The following is a 19,017-nucleotide window of genomic DNA, read 5'->3' on the forward strand; positions in this document are numbered from 1 at the left end:
CATGTTTTTATTCATGCCATAACACTCCCAGACAACACACTATAGAAACAAGCTACTTTTAAAGTTTCATGATTAAAAACTGAAATGTTTAATTTAGGACAACTGAGCTATATAAATGCCATACAGAGAGGTCTTCCAAAACTGTAGCAACATCTCTCAGAAGTAAAGACACACACAGTTGCATATGCTGGTGCCTAGCGCAGCACTGCCAGCTCAAGCCCCTCACATACCCAAAGGTTACACTAGAAACCCCATTTACAACAAGACAGCTGATTTCAGTTATGAGTAAAGATTCTTCACCACCAATTCCAGTACAGAGTGGGTTTTTGAAGTTTCATATAAAGTTGCCTACAAAAGGGCAACAGCAGTCTCAAAAACTAGAACCGAGTAGCCCCTCACAAACATGAAGAAGCTGTCTGCATTTATCAGTGACTTTTTTTTCCACTGCAATTATATTAGAATTTTAAATTTTGCCAAACCCTTTCTCATTTATTCTTCTGTGTCATTAATGCAGTTATTGATGCCTTCATTCAAGATAGCAAACATTTTTGGCCACATTGGTGATGGTACACTATGTATTGCAATTTTTTCAAACTATATTTTATAAAAATCTTTCTCCACAGCTGAAGTTAAACCACAAATTTAAATTGATTATTTTAAAAACTTTCCACAACTTTTATGTGTTACTAAAACACAGAAGGAACTGGGGTGATTCTTGGGGTATCCTGTACAGGGCCAGGAGCCGGACTTGATGATCCTCATGGGTCCCTTCCAAATCAGCATACTCTATTGTGGAATCCTCCCGTTTCGAAGAAGCTGAAATCTGATCTTACTCTCCTTTATGTTATCTCCTCCCTTGACCCAAACTCTAAGACTCCTCCCCTGCAATACCTGATAAAACCCCATCACCCTGCCCCTGTGGGTTCTCTTCGCCTTGTTCTCCCTCCCCAGCTCCGGGGAGTGAAATAAAATGGACTCTGGTGCTTAACAAAACAGACTTGTCTCCTCTGTTTCTCTGCCGCCGCCTGTACCTGCCTGGACACGATGATCACTGTGGCCACACAGTGCTGCATTCTATGATTTCAGCAATGGTAAAATCAGCCACAATAGACACAAAACAGATTAAAAAGGCTGTTAATCACACTGACATTTCCCCCTGTATTAGGATCAATGATATATTAGCTTTGCAACCTATTTTAACTAATTTTACTCTGACATTTGTTTAAAAGAGAGGTTAGAAACACTCACTTTGTGTGGATTTCTGATTCATGGAAAGCCTATCATTGTGATAATGTCCTTTCTTTTCCAGTGCAAGGGAATAGGCAGGGAAAAGGAAGGGCAATGACCTTACTCCAGCTATTTAAAAAAAAAGGGAGATGGAGCATTCAGAACTTGCTAAAAGGTAGGGAGCAACTCTGCTTTTATTTCTGTGCAAGTTTTAGTATTTGTGCCTTTCTTTCTCATTCTCGAGGGAAAAAAATACTGTATTTTCAGATACCAAAAGATGCAAGAGTTGAGCATGAGGAACAATGACAGGAAAGACTGAAGAAAAACCTTAGATTTCTACAAGAAATTTACACTACACAGGGCTTTCCATTGGTCTGTGAAATCACATCTGAGAACAATTCTGGCAGCCAGAATAAATTTACATGACTCAGTACAAAACTGAATGAAACAGAAATTAGTGATCACACATAGACTGATGATATGGATGCATGTGTATCTGGGACAAGAGAGAGAGTGTAACACAGTCAACTTTTTAAAATAGCAATCAATTCAAGAGGATTTGTTTTTCATCTTTACTTTGATCTAAGCTGTGAATTTGGAGCTTGTACTGCAAACAGGAAAAGAAAGAAAATATAATAAGCTGTGGTGACTTAGGATCACAGAATAGAAAGGCTCACAAGCAAGTGGCTTGATGCAGAGCTTACAGAACATAAATTATGCATGGAAGTGCCAAGTTACAGTAAGGACATTACAGATTCTTAGCTAGAGTCACACAAAATAAATGTGTATTTCCGCTGGCATCAGGTTCTGATGAAGCTGTGTGCAATTTCTTTGGCTGAAAACAGGTAATTGCACCTTTACCTTACGATTCCTATAATTTCTCAATTACACAAAACCAATTCTAGGCTTAAAACAGAAAAATCTGCAGAGATGCTTCAAGTGTCTCTGTCCTGATAAGCAGTTACTGCTTAACACTGTGAAGCTTAAGGTAGCTGTGATGGGAAGATTTGAAAACCTGATAAATAAGACCAGTTGCAAACTTTATAACCACACTTAACTAGATTGACATTCATTAACAACACATTGCCGGTGGCTAATTTCTTAATCGTTATCAGCCATTATCACTACATATTCAAACACTTAGGCCCTAATCACCTTATCCTAAATTAGCTTTGAGTACACAATACCACTGAGCTGATGCCGTGCAGTAAATACTGATGGCTGTGGTCCTTGACAGTCTTAGTTACTGAAGCTGAGGTGAAGAGGTGAGGGAGGCTGTTTGGACTTTGAAGCAGGAATCAAGGTGCTAGACTTCTTTCTTCAGGATTTCTCCTTGCTGTCACTGCGTGGTTTTAATATTCATACTCTCCTCCAACAAAAAATGTCAGAAGCAATATCATCTGCTCCTGCCTCTACTGTCTTCATTTCTTTAGGACCAAACTCTGTTCTTGGTCCACCAGAAATCTTTCCTTATTATTCTGTATCCTTGGTTTTTGACTGCAGTCTTTACTGCTTGAATTGTTGATTCACATGCTGTTTGTCCTCCTTTTGTGCAATTAAAGCTAGGTCTCCTTTTGCAGATACATGTAATTCCTATATTTATACTTTGCTGTGAAAATGACTCCATGCTGATAAAAGAGTTATTATGCTATTAGGTGTTAATAAGCACTTACAGACTGGTCAGATACACTGTTTAAGTGTACTTATGACTGAGTGTAAGACAAGAAAAAATTATTTATATCTTGTCCATTTTATGACTGTTAGAGGTCTCTGCCTACATAGAATGTATTTTTCTCAGCCTTGTTGCTGCCTTCTAGAAATGAGAAGAAATAGCTGAGATTAGAGAAGACAATGACTTCTGGGGAAATCCCCAAAGTTGGATATCCCTTAAAAGATTTTTAAAGCATTTTTTTCCATTTTCTTTCAAACATCAGAATGACTTTTGTTGCTTTGAGAACTTGGCCGAATGGCAGAGCTCAGAAGGTTGCAATCAGCAGGGTAGTCTGGTTAGAGGAACCCTAACTAGAACAAACATGAATCGCAGGAGGGTCCATCTGAACACAAGGAAAAAACTTTTCTTTTGATAGTGACAGAGTACTGGAAGCAGCTGCCCAGAGAGGTGGTGGAGTCTCCTTTGGAGATATTCAAAACCAGACTGGACAAGGATCTTGTCCAGCCTGCTCCAGCAGAACCTGCGTTAGCAAGGGGAGTTGGACTAGATGATCTCCAGAGGTCCCTTCCAACAGCCATCATTCTCTGATTCTGGGTTATGATGTTACAACACTCTGTAAAATTAAGTCAAGCCCTTCCTTTGAAACACCCTTGCACATTCAACTGCAACTTTCTTTAGAATAATCCCCATAATATTCAGGGTTAGAAACATAAATACGTTTTTCATCCCCTCCTCCCATGCCAACTCTATGCAAGAGTCTATCTGTTTTATTAAGAAACAAAAGAGGATGTTTTAAAATTTTATCATTGCCTAGAACAAAGTATGAATTTGATTATGACCACATTTACATAGCTAATTTAGCCTTGGACCCAACCTATTCAAAATTAAGAACTACTGCTAACAAACAAGATATTCAAGAAGGAAAATGTTTTTTCTAAGGTGTACAAAAAGCTATTGGCAGTTAGCTCAAAGTGATTTATGCTTTTGAAATCTCCACAATGAGATACAGAGTCACCTTGCAACAAAACAATCTTCAAAGAAAACAAACAGAACCAAAGAACAACTGTCTACTCAAATGCACTACTCTGGACTATTAGCACCTGAGCAGCAGTTTGCTGTGGTAAGAAGCCAACAGAAACATTTTATAGGATTCTCCATTCAAAATGGGACTACTGAAAGCATACAGTGGTTGACAAGAAATGTCTGGAGAATGTCACTGATTTTGAGTGCCACAGCAAATTGCCATGACCAGAAGAAATCACTGCTGAAGGAAGGAGGTAAAAAGTGAAACACTGCTGTCTCAGAATTGCAGAGACATATATTAACACAAGGAGAAGTATGAAAAGTATGCAAGAACACTGAACCATAAGCTGATTATTTTTTGTAAAGCACAGCGTGGCCTGTAAGCTTTAAATAATTTTAGATTTTTGATTGAATAGTCAGACAATAATCATGAATTTGATTATATCACAGAATATTAGTGGAAATAATGGTCTAGAAAAAGTAGTTTAAAACAAAAAAAATATTTACATTATTATTGAAGAGCATGTAGTGTAAATACAAAGACACACCTGCAAAATGCAAAAGCAGCTTTTTCAAGAAAGATGTGAAATGTCGAGACAGTGAAAGTAAAAGCATTTACTAGTTTGAAAAAAATATTAAAAGCAGTGACAGATTTTGAGTGTAAGATGTACATAAAAGTTCATTAACAGTAATTTGCACAAACGGATGTCAGTTTTATAATACATTAATCTTGTTTATTTTTGGAAATGTGCAGGCAACATTAGGGAATACGTAAGAGCAAGCAACACGAAACAAATACTTAAAGAAATTATTTGTTTCAACTGCAATGGCAGGTACTATGCTAATTAAGGAGTATTTGCTAAAGCAAAACAAACAAAGCAGAAACACACACATAAAAAACTCCCTCAAAAATCCAGAGAATACACATCCAAAATCCTAAGCAAATAAGCAAAACGTACTCATAAATTTACACTCCAGATGAACCTTACTGATTTTCAAAGTTATAAATCTCTTGAAGAAGGAAAACTAAGAACAGTGCATTTTTTCTATAGAAATTTCCTATGACGAAATATCAGTACTAGCTCACCTGTAAGAAACTACAGAGGATTGTAAGATACTGATCAATCAAAATGCAGAATTAGAAATGCAAAATTGGCATGTTAGTCACACTGAAACAAGGTGGGTCCTAGTCTTTAGCCTCACAGAAGCTCACAGGAATTGGCACAGATGTACAAGCATGAGCAAAAGGTATGCAGTAGTTTAATACTGAATAAAGTACAGAAAGTCAAACTTAATGGAAGAAACAAGTTGTCCTGGACTTCATGGGAAGTATGATTTGTAGAGAACTGCTCGAATAGAAAAGAAGTGAAACCTTTACTATTCTGTTACTTTTAAGTCACCTGAAAGGCAGATCTTAAGAAAACCAGTCACTGTTGTGGTTTCACAAGGGTTTTTCTCTCCAACTCACCCTCTCACATCCACAACCCCAAATGCTCCATCTGGACACAGAGGAATGAAGAGTGGAAACAGCATCACCAATATAGAACACTGCTCCTTGTTGACATGAATAGTCTCCTGTGAGCTCCCCTGGGCGCTCGTGCTACTTGTCAGGACACGACACAGAGACCTCTGATTTGCTGAACTATAAAGACCACTCATATCCCTTCATGTTACTGGAAAACTCAGGGCTTGGTGTGAGCTGGGGCCTAAATCAGTCACTGCAGGCAGAGAAAAAAGCAAGGTGTAGAAAGCTGAGTGTAACAGTCACTGTTGCACTGTGAGTACTCAGCTCTAATTGCAAATGCAGGAATTTAGCTGAAGCAGAGGCTAAAAAGATAAAAATGGCCACTAAATGTAAATATTCCCCTCTTTCTTGCCTCTTGCCCCACAAAACATCAAATAATTTTACTCTAAACACAGATGTTTTAAGCAGTAAAACATCTGCTAGGGCCAAGTTACACTTTTCTGGTTCAGTGGACTCTTTTTTATGTTTGTTTTCCCCACCACCTCTAAATTCACAATAATTCAAGAAAGTAACAGCTCAGAAGTAAAAATTTTAGTCACTTGACTATTGTTAAATGGACAGCCTTGAGTTAAAATGTAACCAGCACAGAGAGAACACCTAACACTGAACAAACTCAAACTCTTCACAATTTAGCTTATTAGTCTTGAAAGATGTTTTTATTTGTACAGCTGTTTTCTTCTCTTGTTGCTGTAAACATGAAAAGTCAATGGGATGTTGTTTACTAACATTTTCAAATAGTTCCTGAAACCTCAGAAAAGACTGAAAGCTAAAAGCTCCAGCTTTGTACCAATATTTCCATCTCAAACCCTAAATCATCTGCAACACTGTGCATGCCAGCTCCCAATGCACAAAATTGCACTGGCTCATACTCTAGTGTGTAAAAGGCTGAAAGTAATTTATGACAGTGGTGAAACTGAAGAGAAATTATATAATTTCCAAATTAGCATAATTGAAAACATACTTTGGAACAGTGATAAAGTGGAAGTGAAGATATATTTTTTAAAGTAATATTTATTAAAAAAAAAAAAAGAAGATCCAGTTCTTAATTCAGTTCTCACACTCATACATCCTCAATCATAAAACTTCTTAAATGAATTGATAATGCATTTAAAATATGATGCATTGCTATTATTATACAATATTATACATTTCATATTAATTAAAGTGTGATAGAAATTAGGGTGTTCAAATTAGCATGTATATTATTTACACTGGGCTGACATTTATTTCTGGTATCCCTGTTTAGTGGTGTAGCAGAGGATGTTCTGCTTGGAATGGGGTAAACCAACTTGAACAATGCCCTGTTTGCAAACCTGTAAGTGGTAAATGAAGAAGGGAGCATCGTTCTGCTTTTGGTGTTGAATATGTTGAAAGCAGCCTGACTCATCAGTCCCAAAGCTAAACATCCTGAGAGTGAGATGAAGGTGTGGTAGATCTGTTCCTGGATAAACGAACAAACAAGTGATACTACTGATAACTTGTCCAAAGCTGCTGAGCTGACACAGCTGGAGACATCTGACCATCATCAGTCACTTTATACTGTAAAAGCCCAGTCCCAGATTTTAATGAAGGATCTTCTGACATAAGCCTTCTTGGAATGTGTGTATGGAGATTCCTCCCTTGAATGGGGAACATCCCTCAAGGGGGAACATCCCTCAAGGTTACTCCTCTTATGCCTTGAGGCTGAGCTAAGAGATTTGCCCAAGGTCATTGTTATGGGTGAGTAACATCAATCTGCTTAATTGTTTTGCCAACTTTGATACAACTGCTACGTAGTGCACTGTATTATAATAGTTGCTACAGTACCTGTACTGTGTAGTAAATAATTCTGTAAATGATTTGTACCTAATCATTATCATAATACATTGTATATATTTATATAAATATGTGGGTTTATATCTATTTATATAAATAGATATATCCTTAATCCTGCTGGACAAAGTTGTATAAAGGTTCAGTTACACCTCTATAACAGCATGTGTAAGAACAAAGCAGGTGTCTGATACAGGGGACTGAGTCAAGGCTCAGCCTTAGTTCTGGAGAAATCAATCTTCATAATTTATCTGCCAAAGTATTCAGCATATATCTATTGGAAGCATCATCCTCCACCACCTAGACTTAAGTAACACTCTTAAACATGCTAAAGCCCACAGCACAGAAATCCCCATTCCACACGGTTTTGAACAGCATTTATCTTAAAAGTAAAATAAAAATGTAAAGTGACAACAACAAAACAATCACCCTGGTCAAAACAATATCACTCCCAACTTTTAGTAAAAAAACAAAAAAGCATGTTGCATTACCACCACACATAAGGTTATGTATCACCGGAATTAGTAGCACTATTCACACCTACAATCACCTGATAAGCCTTTAATTGTTGCTATTTTTTTTTCCTTAGTGCACTAAAAATACCATCAGATCTCAAAAGGGGCTATATCCCTTCACACGTCCTTTACTAACTTCCCATTGCAGCATAGTGTAATGAAGGACAAAAAAAAGCAGGTACTACACATGCTAATATTTTCCCCTACTTCTACTAAGAAATTACTCATAAAACCCAGATCTATCAAACTAAGTAAATCATGTTAACATTTGTCTAGGATCCAAACTGTCAAGTGTTGAAGTGTTACTTCTTATTATCATGTTATACTTGCAGGATATGTTTCTGAGCTATTGTTCACACCTACCAAATGTCAGACCTCTCATTTCTTAAAATGCCTATGTTTTAAGCAATAGTTTCATTAAAACTTTAAGCAGGATCTTTCCGAGTCTTTCACATCAGTTCAGTGTTGCTATAGAAAATTATATATTTATTTTTATATTTTTATCCTTTATATTTTTGACAAACAAATACCATATGCTGATGGGGAAAATCTTAATGTTACAAGAAATAAGTTTGTTTTCTCAATAAAAAAAAATTTGATTTTTTTTTTACACAGCTGAAGCTTGTATTGTTTGGTTTAGAGCATTTCTAGAGCAAGACATCAAAGCTACTTTTAGTATCATATGCTGTAAAATTTAGGGCTGATGGGAGACAAATGAAGGTTGCAGTAACACAACACAAGGGTAAAATGGAGAAGATAAAAATAAGAACACAGTAGGAAAGATGAATCAGTATTACCACAGAATAGGAAAAGGACACAACCAAAACTGCAGTAACAATAGGTAAGTCAGAAAAGAATGAAAGGCAAAAGGCTAAATATTTACTCCATATTGCTAGAGAACAGTAGCCTGCTTTCAAAAAAGCATCAGAAAATTCAAAGCAAAGCTGCTCTAACAACTCTTCTCTCCCAATGACCAATTCTCTGATCACATTAGACTCTCCTATTTCTCCTCCCATGCAGTTGACGAAGTAAAAGGGATAGGATTAGGAAAAGTGATTTTTCTACTGACTTACTGACTACTCTACCTTCCTAGCTTGGAATGTAATAAAAACCACACACTGTTGTGGGTTTTATTTTTGTCTATCTTTACATCCAGTAGGAGTGAAACTTCAAGCACTTTTGAGGATGATTTCAAATATTAAGAAATGAGACACCTGTTAAGAAAAAAGCTGAATAGGCAGGATGATGAAAAACAAACAGTTAGGAGAGACACACCATGTTCTGTGTAGTCAGTCTTCTTGGAACTCTTGCTGAAAACATCCATGTAAGTAGAAAATGGAAAAAGACCTCACAGAATGTAAACTGAGTCCTTTACAGAAAATATTACATTAACCTGTTACAACTATAATTTTCTGACATACAAAATGCAACTACATCTGGTAAACTGCCAAGACTACCATGTAGTAGTATTTATTTTCATGCTAACCAGATGAAGTCTGATGATGTCCATTTCAAAAACCCATTACAGCTACCCATCAACCCAATTCTGTGCTCATATTGACACCAATTAGTTATATGTCCTCAGATAGTTTCAACAGAGCTATTGAGAGGTTTTCCATGATATTAATACATAATATTTGTGTATGTGTAACATTACATAATACCATGCTTCTATTAAAACGTTTGTATCCTGAAATGCTTGTGAACTCAAAGGAAGGTTAGAAACAAAATGTAATTCATAGAACCCAAAACCACAAAAACATATTTTCAAGAGTTTGAACAGTAGTTTAAATACTTCATAGGGATTTTTTTTTAAACCTAAGCTTAATATTTCTTTTGTCACCCTACTTTATTTCAAGTTAGAAGACACCTGATATGAAGAAGAAAAAATTCTTTGGAGAATCATTTGCAACTGAAGGCAACTTCTTTCTTCCTCATATAATAAACTGAAGAAGTATGTCTAGATTTTTCTTGAAGTAAAGATTATCTCTTTACTAAATCTAGTAAATAAAACAGGAAACAAAGTTCACAATACTATCCAAGGCAGAGTTCAGAAACCCTCAGCTTCGCCACCATGCCAATGAGCACAAGAACTAACAAAAACAAAGAGATAACTTTAAAACCAAGCTTCCATATCACATGCAGGCATAATGCACATGCCCACAATAGGGGTGAACTTCTTATGCCTCTTTCAAGTATTTTTTGTCATTCTTTATTTTCTAAGTAAATTGTACTTTTGTCAGAAGCATCTGACATATTCACATGAAATCCCAGTTCAAAAAAAACAATGATAACATCTCCCTCCCTCTCAAAACAGACCCTCCTATTCATGGAACAGGGAAGAGAGAGGGAGAAATGAGCGTGGATATCTCCATATTCACTTGTTCCTAGCCTCCATGATGAGGTATTCTCCTCTTAACCTCTTTTAGGGGCATATTCTCTTTGTCTTCTTCAAGGCAAGGTGAGACTGCAAAGACTTAACAGACAACCAAGCTAAGGGAAGACAAGATTCTTTCCACCAGCACCACACTGAGCACTAGCAGGAAGTACAAAGACACTCTCCTGCCCCAGGCAAACAAATAGCTCCTTCTAATAGCTTCTTCTCCCAAAAGAAATGATTTCCAGAAGAACTATCCTCCTGCCATAGACAGATCTGAATTTGACCAAATACGGTTTTGCTCAAGGAACAAAAAAATACAAGACATTTTAAATTAAGAAAAAAGCTTTTGGTAGTACTTATTCTAACCAGTGCAGTTCATGAGCTTTAACTAATGTAATGCAACTTGGTATGTAAATAAGTTTTACATAGTACAACTACATGAGTGTCCTATTCAGAGCAGGATCCACAACACTATTAGTACAAGAGCAGGTAAAGAAATGGATAACCCTTTCCATTCACTCGATTTCTATTGTTATTAGTAATTATTTTAATAAACTTATTATTTTGTGAGGTATAGAAAAGGGAAATAAAAGCACTCAGAGAAAATGATGAGGAATCTTCCTGCTCTTTATGAGCATCACTGCATTTCCTGTCATAAATGGATTATGGTCTCCCCACAGCTCAGTCAGCCACTGAAGACAACTCCTAATCACTAAAAAGAAAACAAACAGAACCTCAATTGCTCCCGTTTCCCAGTACCAAAGCAAGGATGCTGCTGACAGCACAACCTGCACACTGTTTGACTCCCTGAAAGCTGACCCATTTTCCCACTGTTTCAGCAGATATTCATGCAAGTCACAGCCTCCCATGAATGAGTTTTACACTCTTGTCTTTCAGTTGTTGTTTTTTTTTCTCCCATCTGTACATATGCTCCCATATCATGCATATCATGTTTCCACCTTTAATGTCTCCACCAAAGAAGGAGAACCATAGAGTAAAAAGCCAGAAAAAATTATATGATTGCCATGAGCTATGCCACATATTAGAACTGGGATTTGCAGTCTCAAATTTAAATTAAGAAAAGTTGTCATGAGCTAGGAGCCAGTAGCTGGGTGTGAGACATAAACAGGCAGTAGTTTTCACATTGCTTTGTTCTCTCCCGCCTTCTCAAGGCACATTTAGCATTACTAAGATCCCTCTAATCAGGAACTAGATTTTCTTCAGTGATCTAAACTGCACACAGAAATGACTGTATAGCATATGCACTGAAAGACAAATTCTTACAGTGGATGCTAAAGCATGTAGACCAGTAACATTGCTGACCTACCAAAATTTAAAATTTTAACAGAAAAGGTAATGTCTAGACAGCAGAATCTTTGCTCTCAGGAGACTCCAGCTCTATATAAGTATCTGGTTTTAGGGTACTCACTATTAAGAGAGTGCTGCTTTAATCAGAAATTAAGAAAGGATCTATCAGAAAACTGAACTTGCAGTCAACAATTATTTCATATGGGACTATAAATCAAGAAGTAGTTCTTGAAGGTACAAAGAGCAGATAGATACGAATTTTCATTAGACGGGTAATACTAAAATGGATTATTTTCACTGAAGGCATTTAACCTTGAGAGTCACAATGCAAAGGCACTTTTAAGTATAATATACTACAGCTTGACATCATATAATGAAACCATGCAAACGATTCAGTGACCTTGGAATGAGTATGTTAGAATACAGCATTAATTACATGGAGAGTGAGCTTCTGGATATTCTGAAAAAAAAAAAAAAAAAAAAACACCCAAAAAAAAACATTTTCCCTTTTCCCAAGTGGTCTAAAACTGACCTGGGAGGCCAGTACAAACAACAACTACTTTCTCCTGTTCTTCAGCTCTCCTCTGGGTTTGGAAAGCACTAGCAGCTCATTTTTGCTTAGACTGATAAAGAACAATCCACAGGCAGGTTTAGTATGTAACAAAATTTCCCACATCTTCTGTACGTGTCACTTATTAAAGTTTCCTTCAAGGAACAAATCTGAATCATACTTTTAATTTTTGTCTTCCTACAGAGACCAGATTCTTACAGGGAAAGGCTGTGAAAGTTGAGGTTGTTCAGAAGAGAAGGCTCCAGTGAGACTTTGGACTAGCCTTTCAGGAAGAGGAGTTTGTAAGAAGGATGGAGACAAACTTTTCATGTAATGATAGGAAAAGCAGTATGGTTTTAAATGAAAAGAGGGTAGAGTCAAACTAGATACAAGGACTAGATTTTTTACAATAAGGATGGTTAAATGCTGAAACAAGTTTTCCAGAGATGCAGTACACACCCCATCTCTGCAGCAGTAAAGGCCAGGCTGGATGAGGCTCTCAGTGATGTGGTCTAGTTGAAGATGTCTCTCCTCATGTGTTTGACTAGGTGGCCTTTAGAAGTCCCTTCTTCTGATTCTATGACCTCATCAAGACTTCCTAGCTCAACATTTTCCTCTTCTTAAACATTTTGTCCATCTATTACTAACATGCATGTTAACCAGTAACACAGGTGCCTTAAAAATTGATGTATTTAATTCAGAGCACAGAGGGGATGGGATAAGAAATAAATACAAAGCTCTGAAACACCATACAAGAACAACATTTATTGTTGCTCCACACATAAATGCTTATCTTCATATGAACAATTTTTTCCCTATGGCATCTTACTCAGGAATCTCAGGATTTCAAAAAATCTGTATTCATAAACTCAAATGGAATATATAAAGTTTTAACATTTTCAGACAAAAACCCTAGAAGAACATATTAAAACTAAAGCGCTCGGTGAAGACATGAAATCTGATTAAGACACCTGTAATTTGAGTACAGGATGAATGCAGCATCTAAGTTACCTCCCCTTTTCAAATGGTATAATTCAGGAAAGGATGTATATACGGCAGCTGATACCACAGAGTAAGAGATCCCCCATAAATCATAAAATAGTTACTATTTCTGTACCACATTAAAGATATCCAGGCTTCCGAACCTAATTTTTAAAGCTCAGCCACTCATACAAATCTCCTGCTGAATTCTTAAGCTCCATACAGGTCAATGCACAGGCACACAATTATTCATTACCTTTTTCCATTGTTTTCCTTCAAATTAATAAAAATAATGATACAAGATCCAAAACAAACAAGCTCCTCACTAGTTTATTGAGAAAAACAAACAAACTTACACATCTGTTCCACTGCAGGCAGGCGGCTTCATTGAGGTTAAACACTTGCTACACAAACTTAATGAGATGATTGTATCTGAGGAAAAGAAGAAAACAATTACTACTATTAGTATTTTTTTAAATGTTAACTGTCACAGTTGCAACTCATGGGATGTTTAAAATTTCTCTTTAGGTGACAGCTCCAGGAGCTGCACTTACATGACTCTCACCTTGTTTCAAATCTCTAGCCCTCACAATTATCAAGAAAAAAATTTCACTTCTAGATCTCCAAAACAAAATAATAATAAACCCTCAGATGATTGCTATAATAAATTTCAAAAGTAAAATTTTTGTATTTAACACTGCTTTTTTTTATGCTTATGCTGAATGAAACAGAGTCTACATTACATGCAAGATTTCAAAGGAGCTTGCTGACATCTTTCCATGCACTACAGGATTCATCTTGTCACACCTTCTCTTCATAAGCTAAACATATTGCTTATACACTGCACCAACCACGTGTATTAATCACCATGCAATAGCATAGGATCAACACAAGATTATCATTCCCGGTGTATGAGAAAGAAGAGACTCCAAGTGGAACATACTAGATCACATATTTTGACTTAGCAACTAAACAGACCAAAACAGTCTATGGCAGGACATGCTTTTTGGGTTTTCCAACTTCAGTCCCACTGATCTTATGAATATACAGACATGAGTGCCATAGTGCAGAGGCCCCAGTACACTAAAAAAACCTACAAATCAAAAAACAAAGAAAACATTCTGCCAGCTTAGAAAATCCATATGTTGCAAGGCATTCTCTCTTATATTGCAGTGAATACTCTTCTTAATCAGATTGAGATGTTTAACACTATATATATATAAACACACATGCATATATATACCCACACTTTGGGTTTTTTTTTTCCTTAGGAAGGAGATCAACTCTCAGAGGGCAGACAGTCCTGATGACTGGCTTAGTGTGCCTTATGAAACGAACTATATATCACTTCTCTTTTAACATTTTTTACTTGAAAACGCTCCTATAGCGCCTCTTAAGCAATTGAAACACCTCCAGAGCTGTGCTGCTGGCTAATTTGACTACTGAGATACTTTAGCCATCCCTAATACAGCAACATTTAAATAATGTATGCAGAGAGGAAGATGTCAGCCAAGGAGACACAGACCCACCAGAGGCAGGGTGCTCAGTGGAGCAGTTAGGAAATTCTCCTCAGATGTGGATTCAACTCCTCAGGCAAAGCAGGGAAGTGAACCTGGCTCTCCCACATTCCTTGCAAGTGCCAAAGCCATCAGACTACAGGCAAAATAAAGTACAAATATGCATCTGATGTCTTTAAAAACACCAGAACCCCTCAACCCTTCCATTCCCATTTTCCTCCTCTCTAATTTGTTAAAGATGACTATAGTTTCAAGACAGGCCAAACATTTTGCTTGATTCAAATTAACGTTTGGGTTTTCTTGATTGTTTATTTTTGTGAGAATAGCAAAGAAAAAGTAATTTTAGCTAGATCTCAGATTGTTTTCTTTAAAAGCAGGCACTGATTCAGAAAATAGCACACAGAATGACAGCAACAGGTAATCTGAGCAATTCTTGAAAAGCCACGTATATTTGGGGTAATACAGGCACAAATTCTTTGATCATTGTCACACGAGAGAAATATATTATTAAGTACATTTCCCCGTATATTTTGTAAATAATTGCAAAAAAGTATTGCCAAAATGTTCAGCTGTTAAAAATCCTGTTTTCAGCCTTGATTTTCAAGCTAGTATGAACCGAACCCCAGAACTGGCTTTTATATTAAATATACAGAAAATCTGGAACAGTCACTACAAAAATCACTCTGACACATCACAGGACAAACACATCTGCGTGACACTAGTGAATGCAAACTAGAAGACATGGTCTTCTAACAAAAAAAAACCAAACAAAAAAAAAAAACCCCACACCAAAAAACAACAAAAAAAAAAACCAAAAAAACCCCACAACAAAACAAAACAAACAAAACAAACAAACAAAAAAAAAAAAAAAACCAAAAAAACACCCTAGCAAGCTTTCATACAGCTGTAACAAAAACTTAGTAACCTTCTAAACTTTTAGAAAGGGATTGTCCCACCATACATGTCCTGAAACAACAAAGGAGGAATGGAAAGAAGTGAGAGATGGAAAGGACACAACTGCACAGTGATTGCTAAAGAGAGCACACAGGTTGTGAGTTTACACAAAGATTATTATAATATAATAATATTCCTCATGTCAACATCCAGTGAAAACCAGTCTTAGACTATAGAAAAGACTCATACCACACCTTCCAATATGTTGTCAATATTAAAAAAATCACTATTTATCCTGAATCATCACAGTCCAATGAAAATAAAGGGCCTTAAAAATCAAGCTATTTCCCTGTTGTTGTTTTAACAGTCCATTATATTGAGTTCTATCTCATCAAAAAAAAACCCCAAAAAACAAACCACCAAACCACAACTCCAAACCTAATCCAATACTACCATGGTTAAACCATGTATCACACTAATTTAGGACAGAAGTTCCTTTGCTTCAGCAAACAAACAAATACACAACCAAAAAAAGGCACAAAAAATCATGACAAAAGCTTTAGTTTTTCTTACTTGTTGACCTGAGAGCTTTAAACTCTAGATTTCACTTGAAAGCTACCATTAGGACACAGAAACTACTCAATTTTTTCACTAATTGTCTGAAATGAAACAATTCCATAGCTGTAAATTGACCAATACTGAGGATGCCAGTGACAAATACAAAATAAATAGCCAAAGATGTGCAGAAAACAAGGCACATTTGCCATACACAAACTCTTTCTTTGTGAAGTCTGTTTTGAAAATATACACTACAACAGATGACATTATGTAAATTACATTAATTTATGTTGATACATCTAAAATACAAAGATCATTACTACTTCAGGAAAAAAAGTCAGTCATGGTAAGTTAAACACTCTGCTCTATATGGTGCAAATTCCCCAATAAACCATATACAATAATTTCTATAGTATATACATTATATATAATTATGTATATTATATATATATATATATATATATATATATATTCCCCAATAAACTATTTATAATATTCTTAAGCTAATATACCCGTATCATCATGTTATTTGCATATGGCTGATTATTGTAACTGTTCATGACAGTGGCAACCCCATAACAAAACATGCTCGCTTTGAAGATGAAACTCTTAAAAAAATTAAAAGTGAGCTGCAAAAAAACCCAGAATTTACAAACCCCCCTTCACTTTATCCTTCACTGTGAATGGCAATAAAATGCAGCAAGCTGTTGGGAAGTACAACATATGCATTCTTTAACTCAAACTTTCTCAGAGGAAAAAAAATCTCTGAGAAGTTAATGTATTTAGCATTCTAAAAACGCAAAGAGAACAAATTCCAAGAAAAAAAGGGAGACGGAAACAGAAAGACTCAGCAGGCCCAAAGGCCACTTCCTTCTATAATACCTAATTTTTAAAAGTATTTGATAGGATACTCAACTTTAGTGGATGGACAATTTTAAATAAATATGTAAAAACAATTCTGTTGCCCTCCTGTATTTTCCAAGGCCCTGTTATAAGTCTTAGTGATGTGTTAATGTTTCTTGAAGAAGATCCCCTCTGCAATAACCACCTGTAGCACTAGCTGTTCTGCAAACACGATTCTTGCTCTGGACATTTACTGTTTGGGTTCCAAATAAGCCATAACAGGGGGAAGCATCAGATAGAGAGGCAGCAGCAGCAGACAAAGCAACAGAAAGATAGCAACCATTACTCTAAGCTTATCGCCTGTCTAGCCTTCTGCTGTTCTACACTTTGCCTCTCACATTATCAATGAGTGTCACAGTTTTGCCTTATACAGATGTCATGAATGACTGGTTGGGCTGCTTAAAGAAACACTGCCAAAGGTACTGGCAAAAGCAGGGTTGAATATGGATACGTGAAAATGCAATTTTATGGAGTTCAATGGCAAGGTTTACTTTATGTCCTAGTGTGTATTGCACTAAGTAGTTAGCTCGTTTTGCACTGGCTGTTTTCCACTTGCCTTCCCATGTACCTTTGCAAGTCTCCTCCACTCGATACCCCCTGTATCTCCCCTCCCCTGGGTCTGTCTCATTGGCCATCAGATCCCCTCCCCTAGGGTTTAAAACCCCTGGGAAGAAGGGGTCCCGCCCTCTTTTTCCACCCGGGCTCTGAGGCGCAGACCGTGCATTAAACCTGGGGTCAGCTTCCCACGTGGAATCAGAGCGCCTTTTGTCTTTTATCTTTGCCCTAGGCCAGACTCCCCCCGAGGTCCACAGCTAGCCTGGGCTGGACTTCAGGGCTGCTGGAAGCTGGGCATCCCAGGGTGATGTTTGCATCCCCAATCCCAATCCCCTGTTGGGTTTGTGTGTGATCTGGGAGCGGGGGAAGGGAGCAGTTTGTTTTCAGAAGCGCTCCTCCGCCGGCTGGCCTTCAGTGTCAGAGGCACACCACGTGGGCTGGAGACTACTCCGGTTTTTTTTTCATCTTTTTTTTTTATTTTTTTCTTTAGTAGGTAGGTAGTTAGTGTGTAGCTAGCAAACTTGGGGGGGGAGAAGCTTCATTTTTTTTGCTTCTCCTCCTGTTTTTTTTCTTTTTTTTTCTTTCCTGTTTTTATCCTTTTTATTCGCCTTCCCTTGGAACTGTTAAAATCTCTCCGGACTGAGGACCTGGGGGAGCACCGTGAGGGGCTTGCATCTGGAACCCACCAAGATCCATCCTGAGCCACGGTTCCCAGCGCCAGAGGGACTGAGACACAGCCACCACCTCCAGGAAGGACTTCTCTCCTAAATCCATCATCTCTCCAGAGCGGCAGAAGTTTTTGTCATTGGGTATTGTCCAATTTATTGTGCTGGGGAGCGCTTTGCCTGTTTGATAAACAGGGTTCTTTCCACTTCTCTCTGAGGGGGGTTTTTCTTCCGAACCGATTGGGGGAGGGGAGGGAGAGCCCCTTAGGAGGTTTCCTCCCAAATCTGCCTTAAACTGCTACAGCTTTTCTGGCGCCCAAACGAGGGGCAGGAGAGAGTGGAAAAAACCCTGTACTGATTGTAATTTTGGCTGTAAGTACTCTGTATTGGTATGTAGCAGTCAGTAGCTATGTTGTTTGAATTTGTGTTTCTCGGGGTGTGGGCCTTGCTGTGTTTCGGGTCTCTAGGCTTCTTTGAGGTCTTAGTACCTTTGTGGTCCCTAGGTTTATTTTTGTACCCAGACATAGCTCCGGTATTGTCCCTAATACGTAGTTTTTACAGCAGAGGGACACGGATAAGAGTAGCTATTGGCCTTGGCTTGGTTGTAATGATTTGCAGGAAGTTTAAAAAGGTGCTGGAATCTATTCCTGGTATGTATGGTTCATGGTTATGGTTATTCACCCAGTTTGTTGGAGGAGGAGCAGGAGATGAAGCATTGCAGTCTTTCATTTCCTTCTCCTCTACATCTGTTACATCACTGTTGGAGAATGCTCAGTTTCCCCTAAGTGTCAAAGAGACCACCATCTTTCTGGTATTTAGTCTGATAAGCTTCCTCTGTACAGTCTGCAGCTTTTCTAGAATGAAGGCTGAGATTTCTAGAGGGGCTGATGGAACCCCTGACTCAGGCGTAGACCCAGCCGTAGAAAATCCTG

At 37.5% G+C, this 19,017-nt stretch overlaps 1 protein-coding gene across 1 annotated transcript in view; it reads right to left on the reverse strand.

Moving 5' to 3' along the window:
• Nucleotides 1–19,017, reverse strand: part of ZBED4 (zinc finger BED-type containing 4) — a 30,523-nt gene that overhangs the window by 5,857 nt on the left and 5,649 nt on the right. Inside the window, exon 2 of the mRNA XM_066318601.1 lies at nucleotides 13,350–13,425. The gene's annotated coding sequence lies outside the window, so the exon portion shown is untranslated. The remainder of the gene's footprint in view (nucleotides 1–13,349; nucleotides 13,426–19,017) is intronic.

This window comes from Sylvia atricapilla, chromosome 5 (assembly GCF_009819655.1).
Source record: "Sylvia atricapilla isolate bSylAtr1 chromosome 5, bSylAtr1.pri, whole genome shotgun sequence".
NCBI lineage: Eukaryota > Metazoa > Chordata > Aves > Passeriformes > Sylviidae > Sylvia > Sylvia atricapilla.